This window comes from Varanus komodoensis, unplaced genomic scaffold, assembly GCF_004798865.1.
Source record: "Varanus komodoensis strain SLA01 unplaced genomic scaffold, ASM479886v1 scaffold34_1, whole genome shotgun sequence".
NCBI lineage: Eukaryota > Metazoa > Chordata > Lepidosauria > Squamata > Varanidae > Varanus > Varanus komodoensis.
In genome coordinates, this window is record NW_025335854.1 from 9,783,456 (window position 1) to 9,790,866 (window position 7,411).

The window sequence follows — 7,411 nt, forward strand, 5'->3', positions numbered from 1 at the left end:
CTCATGATACGCATTATGTTGTTGTGTTTAGTAATATAGTGGTTTTTAACTGTTATACAAAACTCTTATTGTGTATTTTATTCTGTAAACCAGACAGAGAGCCCTATGGGTGACAGCAGTATACAAATGTAATAAATAAATATAACACACAAACAGAATCTGGCAATATCAAATCTAAAACAGAGTGAAATGGCCACACGCTAAAAACAAATAAAAGCCAGCAGCAAAGAACAGGAAGGGACTAAAAGGTACCACCAGGCTTTTAAATGGAAAAATGTGGGGTTTTTTCTGCATGAGGCATTTATCACCTCACCATTCCCCACTCACGCTTGTTCACCGGCTCTCTGAGCTTCAGTCAAGCTTCTCCCGGTACTCGGCCCTTTGAGCGAGGTTTCCTTAGGACGGGGAAACACAGCGCGTACTGGTGGAAACGAGCTTTCTCTCCACCTCAGTTATCAGAGTTATGCGGAGCAAAGTCTCTGCCCCTTCAGGTATCTGCTGCAAGCCATTTAGAGTTTCCAGAGGCAGCAGCGCCTCGAATCAGGCCCAGAAACCGACCGGAAACCAACACAGGTCACAAAGCACAGGTGTAACACGACCGTATCCTTGCGAGCCAGCAAGCAGCTGAGCAGTGGCTTGCCACTGAGGGCTTTACCTTCGACGGCAGCATAAACTATACATTCAGATAAGTCGATACTGATAATGCACCCTTTCTGGCAGGCTTCCCCAACCTGGCGTCCTCCAGATGCGCTCTCAGGATGGCCAGCAATTACAAAACGTGCAGGCCAAGCTAAATGGGGGGGTGCCAGGTTGAAGAAGGTTGCTTTACGGAAAGTCCAGGCACCTCCAGACAAGCAAAGGAGGCAGGCAAAAAGGAGCGCCCCACCCCCGCCCCCCGTGATGCAGACTGAGCCTTGGCCTCTCATCTCTCCCCAGTCCATGGCGTGGCCGGAGCATCCACAGCCTCGCCTGAACAGCCTCGCCAGAAATGCCAGGCAGCTCTGAACTAGCGTGAGGCACGAAACGGGATCCTGCAGTGTCCCCAAGCATTACTGCCACGGGCCAAGCAGTCACGTTAAAAGCGCTTGCGGCAGCCACTGAAATCCTCCGCTGCCTGGAAGCAGCTCAGTGGCAGAAGGGCCGCCGCCTCCTTCCGTGCAGGTCGCAAACACGCTTGGCTGCGACCAGAGGGACGCCCTTCCCCGTGGCACTGCCATGCGCTGCAGCTCCGGCCGGGAAAGCTCAGTCCTCCCTTTACGGATGGCAGCAAAAGTCCACCCCCCCCCCGCCCGCCCACCCACCGTTTTCTTTTCAGGTTTTTTCCCCAGGAAAGTTTTGACCCTTCTCGAAGCCTTATTGTCTGAACAACTTTGCACGCAATGCTTAATTTGGCTGCTCTTGGTTCTGCGTTGCAGTTCCTGTATGTGGCTTTTAATCTTCTTGGACTCTTTTGAGAAAAGGAGGCATGGAAATGTTTAGCTAAGTCCGTATTAGGTAAATAAAACATTTTCACCTTTGCTATGTTTAAGAGATGGCAAAGTGGGCACCAAGCAAAGCTTTTGAGTGTGCCGTCTTTAACAATGCAATCCCAGAGCGGATTCCAGTTAAGGCACACACATTTGGAAAAAATGTAGTCCCCCTCTTGCATAATCGTGGGAGATATTTTTCCAAATAGAAGGAAGCACATGACCGTGGAAGAGAAAAAAAGAGAACTCAAGAGAACATGGACTGGCATTAAAAATGCTATGTACAAATTCAGAAATGGTCACTATTGCTTCGACAGAAATGTAGCCCGGCTCACTCTAGTGGGGAGGACTGGCCAGGTGAACTGTGTGCCAGCCAGGTGCGAATTGTTGTGGGAAACCGCAGGGCCCTGTCTTAGCTCCTCTAACCCTTAGTGGAAGTAGAACTGCAAGCTAAATAAAAGGACTGGGTGGCAGCGTAGGTACGTACCTGCACGGACAGGCCAGGAGAGGTGCATTTGGACCCTCGCTCTTGCACAGATTCTGCCCACACTTTGAAACTAGTTTACCTGAAACCACATTTCAGGCTCACATTCGGCCAGGGCAGAAATAAAATACCTCCTCAGATGCCAATGCTCTGCTTTTCCAAGCCTGACCTGACAGAGTACACAGAAGTCAGGATGACTTCTAGAAATCTCCGTGGCAAAGGAATTTTCCAGGGGAAACAGAGCAAGCTTTTACTATCCCCCTCTTACTTGTTTGGCCTGTGACACCTTCAGAGATAAACTGAAGGGACCATGAAGAACCCAAGATCTTGGACTTGTTGTAGCTCACAGGTTGAATTTGAGTTGGAAATGATGTGGCTGCAAAAATAGCCACTGCTATGCTGGGCTGCATTAATAGAAGTATCACGTCCAAATTCCAAGAAGCGCTAGTTCTCCTTGGCTCAGCACTGGTCAGGCCCCACCTGGAGTATCGTGTCCAGTTCTGGGCACCAGTTTCCGAAAGATGCAGACAAGCTGGGAAGGGTGCAGAGGAGGGCAAGAGGGATGATCTGGGGTCTGGACACAAAGCCCCACGAGGAGAGGTCAACGGAAGTGGATATTCCCAGCCTGGGGAAGGCCACGGGAAGGTATGACGGCACCTTGCGAATAGCTGAAAGGCTCTCAGACTTGTGGAATAAAGGTGGTGCAGCCGGCAAGCCCCTTCTGCGGCACATGAGGAGGAAACCAGATGAGGCTTGCACGGCGGCTGTGCGGGGCTCGGTTCCTGGTGAGCACCACACAAATGCTGATCGCCTGCTCCCTGGGATTCCTCACACACCCCTAGTTAGGGGCCCAAGGTGGAAGAGTTTGCGATGGCCCAAATGCAGGAGGAGCACAAACACAGAGCGGCGCACGAGGCGCAGTGCAGGTGGCTTTGGGGTGATGCACAGGACAGAGTCAACCCGGGAGGGACACCAGGGCCCCGTGCGCGAGGCAGGTGTTGCTGAATGGACTGGGATGGTGGCCACAGTGCCACCGGGTGCATTCAAGTGGGAAGTGCCAAGGAAGTCCAACATGGCCATATCTGACAGCTCTGAAATGAGGGGACTGGGAGCTGAATGGGGAGGTCGGCCGAGCTCTGCAAGGAACTGGGCAGCGATCAGAGGACACTCCGGGGGGAAGCAGGCTGGAAGCCCTCCACATACGCATTTCCCAGTCCCCTGGCGGTAGAGAGTGTCCACCTGGACCTCCAAAAGGCTTTGGACAAAGACCCCCCACTAAAGACTCCTGGGGAAACTTAACAGTCATGGAATAATGGAGTGGAGGGCTCCGTTTGGATGCCAGGAAGCACGCCATACCCCGAGGGTGTGGAATGGGCTTCCACGGGAGGTGGCTGAGGCCCCATCGGTGAGGGGGTCCAAGGACAGGCTGGACGTCCACATGGTGGGCACGTCGTGAGCAGAGCCGGCTGGAGTGGAGGTCAGGCTAGGTGGCCCGGGAGGCCCCTTCTGACTCGCTCTGTTTCTCTGTTTCTAATGGATCAGTAATTAAAGAAGAGAAAGCAGGCAGTAGGATTAATAGTAAATGTAAACAATGAGGTCCCGCAGGGATGTAAATTGGGATCAATGCTTTTTAGGTTATTCATGAAAGACCTAGAATTGGGAGTGAGCCAGATTTGCTTTTGCCATTAAGTCATTTACAGTGGTTAAAACCAAAAGGGACTGAGAGGATCCCTTCGCTCTGGATGAACAGGCACCAAAATTTATACTGTTAAATTATATTGTTTTAGAGGATGTTATTTATGTTTGTGAGCCGCCCCGAGGCTTCGGCGAATGGGGCGGCATAGAAGTTCCCTCAATAAATAATAAAATAATAATAATAATAAATGCGAATGCGGTTCAGACAAGGCAAGCCTCACTGGAGAAGACAATCTGGCAAGGAAAGGTCAAAGGAAGAAGAAGAAAAGGCTAAATATCAGATGGAAAGTCTCCATAAAGGAAGTCTTGAGCTTAGAAGAAACGAGCAGGGCTGTCATGAACAGACGTTTTGGCTGGTAGGAGACGGCACCAAACAACAACGACGACCCTAATGGGAGAACCTGAGGTCATCCCATGAAGCTAAGTGGTTGGAGGCGAGTTAGTCAGCATGGTTAAGTTAGGGAATTCACTGCCACGGGAAGTGGCAATGGCCACCAATTTGGATTTAAAGGGGTTCGTACAGCTTCAGGCTGGAGAAAGCTGTCCACGGCCACGAGCCCCGACGGCTGCCTGCTCCCTCAAAATCAGGAGCAGCTGGGGAACATGGGCAGGAGGTGCAGCCGCCCTCCTGTCCTGCTTGCGGGTTCTCGTGGGCAGCTGGCTGGCCAGCACATGAGCAGTATGCGGCCCTAGATGGTCCAATCCAGCAGGCGCTCGGTTGCTGTCAGACCCTGGGGTTCCTCCCTTCGCACTTTCCAAGCCACAGGCCCTCCTAGCAAAACATTCTTTATCGGCCGAAGCGTTTTCCAGAAGCACCATCAGGCAGAGCAAGTCTCTGAGCATGCACAGAGTGGTCTGCTGAGCCCAATCTAGTATGGTGAAGGTGACATTTGACTTGGCTGGTCACACTTTTTGCCGAGCGATCCAGGGCTTCATATTGTCCACTTACGATGAGTGGAGATGCGGCTTGTATTGCAAAATGGCACCGCCTCCTCTATGGGATCTTAGAGGGAGCCCCTGTATCGCTTTTCATCGGCAACCCACGTATCTATTCCCACTCTTTCCATCTTTTTTCTTAATGCAAAAAAAAAATCAGCTCAGGATAGAAAGAAAGCTGGAAAAGCTGTCCTTCGACTGGTAGTGCAAAGCCCATGAGAAGCCATATCCGGGGTCATGCCAGCTTAAACTTAATCTGGGCAGAGAACAACTTCCTACCCAGGCGCTCTTTGAGAAACGAGCAGCTGCTGTGGGTCTGGAACACCCAGAGTATTTTGGGTTGCATGAACTAGTAGCAGAGGAAGAAGACAACGCTGGAGAAAAATAATTTTGCACCACCTGAATCTGGGAGTCTATTCCTGACACCCCCTCCATCCACCAGCACAACCTCCCACTGTGCATCTATTCATCTTTTCTCCTGGTGTAGCATCCAAAATTTAGCTTATGGTTTCTCTCTCATAAACGAGATGCTCTCTCTTGGTCAAAGGAACCAGTGCGCTTCACGCAGCATAGAAACACTTCTGAAGAACAGCAAGACGATATATTCCCAAAATGCAGGATCCCACTGTTTCCCTTTTCTGGTTCCCAGAAATCTTAGGGGCAGCTGAAGGTCCAACATATGCAAAACTTAATTTGAAAGTCGCTGTGCTTCTCTGGCAGTGTGGGCTTTATCATGCAAATAAAGTTCTTACAGCTACTTTGGATTTTGGAAGCAGTACGTGTGCAGGGACACGTCCTTACTCAGGTCTAAAGCAGCTGTTGAGCTTTATTAAAAAGTGTACACCATACTCAAAGATCACTGAGAATACAACACCTGCTAAAAACTCGATTACTGTACAGTATCATTTCTCTGTGCTTTCTGAAAGTTTTCTCTCATTCTCCATTATGGATAACACTTCCCCAACAATGCAGGCTTCCTTTTACCGATATGCCAAGGAAATGGTGGTTTATTCCTAATTCCCAGCAACCCTCCCAAAAAGTCCAGCCTGCTGTGGGGGCTTGAAGAAAACTGTATGCTGGTGATGACAGTCTCCTTGGCTGCCCTTCAGTAGGAAAGATACAGCAGCAGGGGCATGCGAACCCTGGACTGTTTCGACTCAGCCTGAGTCACCTCTGTGGCTTCTCCAATGCACAGCTGCAGAGAACCGAGTAACAACTTCATGAAAACAGTCTGAGCACCTGTACCAAATGAATCCCGTAAGAGCACAGATCTGCTTCTTCCTGGGCTGGGACAAACCCCCGTCTATACCGATTGGCACAGGGTCATCATGCTTTCAACAATCACGTTTCTCAAACCTGGCCAGCATGCATGATCGTCAAAGTTGTCGACTCTGTCACACAGCAGGAGCTCTGTTTGCCTCATGGTTACTTTTCATGGCTCATCATGGCAAGTTTGCAGTGAAGCAGGTTCAGCGATATTCCCATTTTACAGAGAGAAACCTGAGGCGGGGAGTTTCTTTGCGTCGCAGTGTTTGCAGGTGGGACGTGCCGCACACCTTTTGCATTCTGCGGCAAGGGGTGCAGTGCCAAGGGCAAGCGACAGGGTGAGAACTGGCCCCGCGAAAAGGCGAGTCGCCACAGTAGCCAAAGGCCAAGGAAGAACTTGAATCCTGGCTGACCAGGACAAGTCCAGCACACAACCTACCGCACAAACCACAGTTTGCTTATCAAGCGGCATCCAACAGTGGCAGTATACATAAAGGCACTCTGCCCGTGCCTGGAGTTCTGCTCTCTTATGGAAGTAAGAGCAGCCCCTATGGACCAGCACATTGTTTCCTCCCAAGAGTGTCCAGCCAGATGATTCTGGGAAGTCCACAAACTGGGCAGAAGCTCATGGTTTATCCCCAGCAAACCAGCATCAATGGCACATGCTGCAGTTTCTGGAGCTCCGCGCAGATTTCATGGAATGGCATCCTGCGCCAGGTCCCATCCCTGGTCCAACGGGAAGCTCGGCCTCCTCAGATGGACCCAGAAGGCTCCCACGTCCTGGGAAGGCCCAGCCAGCAGCATTCCCTTCCGGGAGCCCCAGTGGGCAGACCATCCTGCAAGTGCCAGCTTCCATGCTGGGCTGGCGAGGCGTCACCCCGGTGTATGGACACTGCCCACAGATCCTCCTTCTGTTCTGTTGCCGGACGCCCTTCCAACCCCCTAGGCCAGGGGCCTGCGCTGCATCCCGAAGCCGATCCTATCCCTTGATGGAGTGCTGCATGCCGACCGGCCTTCTTCCGCTTGCCCCAAACCTGCTCCCCCTGGTGCGTGCGCACACGCAGCTCTGCCCCAGGAGGAAGGCCTCCGTCCACCCGCTTTCGCTACACCTGGCGCAGCCTGTTCTTGAGGCGCATGTTCCCTTCTTTCACGCATTCAAAGCCCTCCGCACTGGTAATACATCAGCACACACGAACCGGCCGCTGGGGAATCCAGTAGAACCTCCAGCAGTTGTGCTGGCAAACCCAGACAGGCCCCGGCCACAAGTTTCACCGTGGGGCGCATGTTAGAGGCATCCCAGAGCTGCGCCTAACCAGGGGCAAGCGCACACGCGCGAGCCCCCTTCAGACGTCCTGACGCCCCTGCGCGCGTCAACGGCCGCGCTCCGCCGCGCTCGCGCCCCCCCGGGAGGCGTCCGGCCGAGCTGCGGCGGCCCTGCGAGGCGTCTGGGACGGGGCCCGGCCGAGGCTGGAACCGCAGCCCTGCCAGGAGACGCGGCCGGCGCCACCAGCGACTGGCGACGCGGCGGCAGCCCGCCCGGGACCGTCCCGCGGCGCCCGCGGCC

General features: G+C 52.8%; 1 protein-coding gene across 3 annotated transcripts in view; it reads right to left on the reverse strand.

The window, feature by feature from the left end:
* DDR2 (discoidin domain receptor tyrosine kinase 2) overlaps window positions 1–7,411 on the reverse strand; it is a 47,524-nt gene that overhangs the window by 39,624 nt on the left and 489 nt on the right. The gene's annotated exons all lie outside the window — the stretch shown is intronic.